Source organism: Citrus clementina, unplaced genomic scaffold (assembly GCF_000493195.1).
Source record: "Citrus clementina cultivar Clemenules unplaced genomic scaffold, Citrus_clementina_v1.0 scaffold_2, whole genome shotgun sequence".
NCBI lineage: Eukaryota > Viridiplantae > Streptophyta > Magnoliopsida > Sapindales > Rutaceae > Citrus > Citrus x clementina.
In genome coordinates this window covers 26,553,272-26,561,158 of record NW_006262688.1, presented here as the reverse complement: position 1 = coordinate 26,561,158, position 7,887 = coordinate 26,553,272, and the positions used below count along the sequence as shown (strand labels likewise).

General features: G+C 33.7%; 1 pseudogene; it reads left to right on the top strand.

Moving 5' to 3' along the window:
- Nucleotides 1–2,008: 2,008 nt before the first annotated feature.
- Nucleotides 2,009–3,751, top strand: LOC18052857 (annotated as a pseudogene).
- Nucleotides 3,752–7,887: the final 4,136 nt, after the last annotated feature.

Here is a 7,887-nt window from a genome sequence, read left to right as displayed (position 1 = left end):
AAGACCCTGCAGAAGTACCTGTCCCCTCAGAGAATCCTTCACAAAACAAACATTTCCAAGAAATTCAACAGACAAGTTGTTATCAGTGGTAAGCTTCGAGATACTTAACAAATTTTTGGTAATGGAAGGCACCAACATAATATCTTTAAGTACTATAGGTGAGTGTTTGTGTGTAGAATTGGAACTTTTAAAGAGAAAGGATGCATCACCAACATGAGTTATGGGCAAACCTTGTCCATTTCCAATAATGAGCTGATCTGCTCTAGTGAATTGATCTCTGATATGCATATTGGCCATGTTGTTAGTGATGTGATGCGTAGCTCCACTATCAAGATACCACCCTTCATCAGCTGGTCCTTCAAAATTTGCAATATAAGCTGCTCCAGGTACAGAATGCATATCAGATGAGTGATGACTTACTGATGCAACTGATGCATTCATATCAGGTGGATGGTACCCATGATAACCAGGATATTCTGTAGCAAACGAATCTTCAAATTGTGAAGTAAAGCCAATTTGTGGATCAAAGTTAGCCATATAAGCAGACTTATGCCCTCTGCCCCTTCCAAATTGTCTGGGTTGAGGAGCATAGCCATCAAAGTGTCTGTGCCAACAAACATCAGCTGCATGTCCAGCTTTATGACAGATTTGACAGATAAGCACATTATCATCAGATCCATTTCCATTGGACATTGAAGTTGAGCCATGATTCACATTGAAATTATGCCTGTTGTTAAGCACATGTTTATAAGCATATGCATTCATTTGCTGTCCTCTGCCACCAGCATTACCAGTATATCCACCAGCTGGAAAACCTCTTGAGAATGAATTGAAAAACATTCCTCTTCCTCCATTTTGATTCCTATTTCCAGCATTAAATTGCCCTTGATATCCACTATAACCACCTCTCTTATTATTTCCTCTAAACTGAGAGTAGTTAGCATTCATCATCCCATAGTTTGCACTAAAAAGATCTTTAGTATTATGATTTTGTTCCATTCTTGCCTCATGTGTTAAGAGTAATGCATAAGCATCATCATACGACATTCTATTAGCAGTAATTATTGAAGCAAGATCTAGAAATCCAGGTCCTAGGCCATTCAAAATTTGCATTAGCAGATCTTTCTCAGACACAGGGCTACCAGCACAAGCAAGCTTATCAGCAACAGCTTTTACTTTTAAACAGTACTCCTCAACAGACATATTCTCTTTTCTAAGGACATTCATTTCATACCTCAATTGCATAACTCTAGCCTCAGATTGTACTCCAAATTGTTTTTCAATTGATCTCCATGCTTCAAATGAATTTTCGCAATTAAGAACAGTATTTAAGATACCTTCACTTATGGATGACAAAATCCAGCCAAGCAAAGTTTGATCCTGAGCTCGCCAGTTGATGTAAGCTGGATTCGTGATTCTCTGTACTGATCCATCAGCTACTGTATTAGAAATGTATTGTTCTGGTATGATTTGATTTCCAGAAATAAAATCTTCAAGACGATTTCCTCTTATTATAGTAAGAACTTGCTTTCGCCAAATCATGAAATTTGATCGATCCAATTTGACTGGAGTGCTGAACGAAAAGGAGATATGTGATGATTGATTTATATTCATTTGATTTGGATTTGATGTTGTGCTACTGGAACTAGCCATTAGAGTGGCTCTGATACCATGAAAGAAAATGAAATAAAGTTGTTTGGTTACTAAGAAAATGAATTGATAATTCTGGAGATATTTCCTTAACAAAGTTTGATTTTTATTTTGCTTAACCTTTAATTACAAAGCATCACCTGTTTATATACAATGCAATCACGGTAACTTCATTTAACTAATCCAAAGACTAACTGTAATCAAAGCTAACTAACTTCAGTACAATGCACATCATGCTTACAACCATCTTTAACTAATCTGCTGAGCTGTTAGCTGAGCTGGCACTGCTGACACACTTGCCCTGTAACTTGCTCTGTATTTTCTTCATCTTAGTCTTCACCTTCTTCTGTTCAGCATAATGAGCTGCTCTAACATTTCAGAATGGCTCTTCTCTAAAATTGGTATCATCTCTTTCGTTGGCCAGTGCAAATGTCAACCTCTAAGATTTCTCTGTGTCTCCTCCTTTGTCTCTCCTTCTTCACCTGCATCAATTCAGATGAGCTTCAGATTCTACTAAATCTCAAAACCTCCCTCAAAGATTCGAAATCCAATATATTCTCTTCCTGGGTATCAAATAATCACTTTTGTAACTTCACAGGAATCACTTGCAACTCAAACCGTTCTTCTGTTCAAGAAATCGAGCTTTCCGATCGAAATCTGACAGGAACCGTTCCTTTTGATTCAATATGTCAGCTTCAGGCATTGAACAAGCTCTCACTTGGCTTCAATTCTTTGTACGGTACAATCTCAAAGGACTTGAACAACTGTGTCAAGCTACAGTACTTGGATCTTGGCAACAACTTTTTCAGTGGATCGTTTCCAGACATATCCTCTCTCAGCGAATTACAGCACTTGTATCTCAACCTCAGCGGATTCTCCGGCGTGTTTCCATGGACGTCACTTGGAAACATGACCAATCTTGTTTCGCTGAGCGTTGGCGATAACCCTTTTGATCCCACCCCGTTTCCCAACCAAGTCGTGAAGCTGAACAAGCTGAGTTGGCTCTATTTAGCAAACTGCTCCATTGAAGGTCGAATTCCTGTTGAAATTGGCAACTTAACGGAGCTTATCAACCTGGAGCTCTCTGATAACAATATCTCTGGGGAAATACCATCAGAAATTGGTAACCTTGTAAAGTTATGGCAGCTCGAGCTCTACAATAATCAGTTGTCAGGAAAGCTTCCTGTTGGATTGAGAAACTTAACCAATCTTGCAAATTTTGATGCCTCGGCCAACTTTCTTCAAGGTGATTTATCTGAAGTGAGGTTTTTGACGAATTTGGTGACTCTGCAGCTGTTTGAGAATCAGTTTTCTGGCGAAGTACCGGCTGAGTTGGGGAAGTTTAAAAAGTTGGTGAATCTTTCTTTGTTCACCAACAAGTTGACAGGTGCTCTACCTCAGGAACTTGGTTCGTGGGCTGATTTTGATTTCATTGATGTTTCGGAGAATTTGTTCACTCGGGCCAATTCCACCGGATATGTGCAAGAGAGGTACCATGAAGATTCTGCTCATGTTACAGAACAATTTCACAGGTGAAATTCCGGCGAGTTATTCGAATTGCTTGACTTTAGAGCGATTCAGAGTTAGTAACAACTCGCTAAAGGGGACCGTTCCGGCTGGAATATGGGGGTTGCCCAAGGTAACTATTATAGACCTCGCGTTGAATCAGATTGAAGGGTCTATTACTCAGGATATTGAAAACGCCAAGTCTCTTGCGCAGTTGTTTGCTGGATACAATCGGTTATCAGGTGAATTACCTGAAGAGATTTCCAAGGCTACATCATTGGTTGCTATTGAGCTGAATAACAATCAGTTCTCTGGCAAAATTCCAGCATCAATTGGTGAACTGAAGCAATTGAGCAGTCTCAAGTTGCAGAACAACATGTTGTCTGGCTCAATACCAGAGTCAATGGGCTCATGTGATTCTCTCAGTGACCTAAACATGGCTCATAACTTACTTTCAGGCCAAATTCCATCGTCTTTCGGGTTGCTGCCGACTCTGAACTCTTTGATTTTATCAGAAAATAAGCTTTCTGGTCAAGTTGCAGAACTCTTTTAATTGTTGTTATGTTGTTGCTTCGTGTGCTTTGTAATTATGAGTTTTAATAATTTTGAGTAATTATTTTAGATTATGAGTAAGTGTGTTGATTTGAAAGCAAAACCGTGTAAATATATTTTTGGTACACTTTGATTTTGTTTGTGGAATGAAAAAAAAGGGAGCGATGAACTGGAATCGGGGGATTTGTCTTATGCTGTTGCTTTAATTGTTGCTATGCTGTTGCTTTGTGTGCTTGGTCATTATGAGTTTTAATATTTTCTCTCCGTCATTGAATCGAAATGCAAGCTGGAAATTGTAATTTCAGATAAATATATTTGGGGAAAATGATGATTGCCGAATAGCATTGTATTTGTGTTTTAAGGATGAAGAATACATATATCTGTTTTTGTTTATGCCATGAAATACTTTATGCCATTAATTTGAATTGGTGAAGTTGTATTGGAATATTTTTTATTTTGGACTGTTGAATTTTTAATCTATGACATATTGGTAAAATGGCTTTCATGCTATGTTGAATTTGATTAATTTCAAAAGTTTGAGCTATGTATGTTTAGAAGTAGTTTCTTTAATTTCATTAATATTTGATATATGTTATTTTTTCTAATTTTCTAGTAACAAGATATGAATCCATATGATGTTGATGGTGAGAATAGCAAGATTTGGTTACCAATGAATGTCGCAGAGATAAATGCTATAAGAGATGGGATTGCAGCTTCTATGAGGCACGATTACACATAATGCATAATGTGTACCATATAATTTTTTATAATTATTTTGTTTAAATCATGTGTTGTAATATATATCTTAATTATAGTGTAAAAACAATGACAATGTAAAACTTTTTTTAATTAATGGTAATTATAAAACTTTATCATCATCTAATTTTTTATAATAATTTTGCTTAGATTATTATGGTATATTTGTGTATGTAATATTGTCACAATTATTTTCTAACTATAATTATAACTTAAAATGCTTAGTAAAAACTGTTTTTGAAAAATGTATTACCGAACGCATATTATCTGTTTTTATCATTTTCAACTATATCTACCAAACGCATATTATTGTTTTTAGTTTGAAAATATATGATACATAAAATGATACCAAACACTTACTTAAATTCAAAATACAGCAACTGCAAAACACCATTTTTATTTTTATTTTTATTCTTAGAAAATACAAATTCAGAAACAATACCAAACGGACCTTTAGGCACTAGATATTCTAGAACAAAATTAATTAAAAAGTAAAATGTCAATAAACTAGTAAGGAGGAGATGCATTAGGTGTTGACTTGTCGCTCACAAAATTAATTTTCCACGTTTGCTTCTAGAGAAAGATATGTAATAAATTTGTTAATTTAGGTAAATTAGTTGATGACTCAATTTGTATTTGATCAAGCAATCATCACTTGGTATCTCGATGATTAAAAATTTGAGATTAGTTAATTGAAGAACATACATCACGTTGTCTAGCATCAGTGATGTATTGAAAAGTCTTAACATTCTGGACAAAATATATACCCAAGAGATGAGATCAATTATGAGAATGAGATTCCTTAATTACTCAATTTAAATCATGTAAGTGGTGTTAGTATATTCAAAGAATTAATAAAAATTACTTATATTTCAGTTTAAAAGCAGTATTATTGATATATCCAAGGAATTAACGAGCGGTGGTGGATATGTGAAAAAGTGAAAAGAGAAACCGTGGATAAGTTTAATTCTAATTAAATACGAGTCCTTAAGTGTAATTACGAGGATAAAATGGGTATTACAAGAAGAATTAACGGGTGCAAATAGTAGCTTACTAAAGTAAACAACCAAGTTTACCCATTCCTTAGTGACTTGTCAAAAGATAAATAAAATATAACGGCATGTGAATATTTTTATTCGTTTATAATTTATTTGTTCTCCCGTTTGGCAGGTGGTGGGTCAACACCCATAGACGGAGCTGAAGCCCATAACCTGCAGGATTATTATTATTATTATTATTATTATTATTTTTCTTTTCAGGTGTATGTTTTGAATTTAGAATTCTAAGTTTTGTTTGGACTTTTTTTGGTTAATCTTTTTGTTAAGGTCATAATTCGCTCTAAATATTAGGTTTTTTTTGGACAAGCGACCAAACTTTGAGAGGGACAACTCTGGAGAATATAATAAAAATAAAATGAATTTTTTTTTGGTTACAATGTTTTTATGAGAATGAGAAATCTTATTAGTTAAATATCAACATTTCCTCCTATTGTTGCTCGAATTCATGATTCACAAATTTTGATATTCAATCATCATATTTTTATATATAATTACAAACACCCACAGCATATTTTAATAACGACAAACATGTTATGATAACAATTTTGGTTTTATTTTGAAAGTTTTCATTATATTTACTTCAAATCAAATATTTATTTATTTATTTTTTTGGTTGAGAAATCAAATTTTCATTATATTTACTTCAAATCAAATTTTCATTGCCCTAGAATGTTATTGTTAAAATTTAGTAGGTACGTATTTACTCTTAAATGATTAGATGAGGGATATACATATATAGATATCATAAATTGAACTTTGTAAAATTGGAACAAAAACATAAACGGTGGCGGAAAATAAAACTTTTACGGTTGTTTGTTTTCAACGTGGCTCAAAAGAAAATAATCCTATGCAATAGCTGGGGATTCTTCCATATTTCCAATTCCGCTATTGTCATGATTCGACCTTATATGCTATGCTTAATTACGAATATCAATTTCATTTAATTCTTATCTTGATATTATTGAAGATCCTTATTTTACACACACACACACACACATATATATAGAGTTCTAATGAGGGTTCTCTTATTTTATTAAAAGTAATAAATTAGAGTCTGTATTTTTCTTGTTTTTTAGTTTTTCCTTTAGAGATCCATTATTACTTAATGAGACTCTCTATTTATATATTTTCACGACAAAAAAATTCCTATTTGCTGGCCATTTCACTGGGAAAAAAAAATGCCTGTTTTTCTGTTTAGATGGGGATAAAGAAATTGATTACAACTACCATTCAAAATTTCTCTTACATATAGAAATAACCTAACTAATATATAAGAGTAATGATACAGCCACAAACTCTTGTACAAACTTATTTTGTACAAACTGACGTGGCATTAATTCATTGGTTGAATGAAAATATAAATTAATAAAAATAAATCATGTGGGCTAAGTGATATTTAATTCAACCAATCTTATCATGCCACATCAGTTTGTACAAAATAAGTTTGTACAAGAGTTTGTGGCTGTATCATTACTCAATATATAAACTTTGCCGAATGCCACTCTTGTGATCTAAAAGACCACAGAAATGGTCAGCATTGAGAGCCGTTGGGTACTAGGAAATCCACAGATTTGAATAAACTGATTCAAGCGAGTCCCTAAAAAATTTCACGCGTGATTTTGTAATTGTTCTTCTATTATCTAATAATCTCCATCTTGCAATGATAAGAGAAACATTAAAGGAGCGTTGTGGTATCAAGAAGATATATATCTGATCAGGATCATATGGAGCGGGGGGGGGGGGGGGGGGGGAAGCAAGAAATAGCTAAAAGATCGTGATCAAAATATCCGATATCGATTTTTTTTCTTTTTCTTTTTCTTTTTGGTGGGTCAATTCTAAGCTGTCATCAGATAATTTTCTTGGCCACATGCCCACATTGTTCGCAAGAAGATTCTTCTCATTTAAGTGCCCAAAAAAACCCCATATGTAGGACATCAAGTTGGATAGGTAGCAAACTAAATGGCTACCCAAGGGAGATCAAATTAAGCTTGACGACAGAGGAGAACAAGGAAAGAAGAGATAAGGTAGTAGGGTCATGGATTTGGAGCCAAGGCTTTTTGTAAACCCTAGCTAACAATTGCAATTACAATCGTGTATGAATTTGTTTTTCTATGTTGTAAAACTTACTTACGCCCTCAATTTAGGCTAATTATTTTGTTGGCATTTTTTTTAATGTGAATATGTCTGAATTTGGTTGAAATTTGATTGCGTCTAAATATAAATGTTTAAATGATATATTTGTTTTTCTATTTTTAATATTTAAATATAAGTAGTATCTTATTTATTTTTATAAATAAAAAATAACTTAAACATGATTATCTGACATTTATCTTCTTATAAGTCAATACAAATAAAGGGATTATGT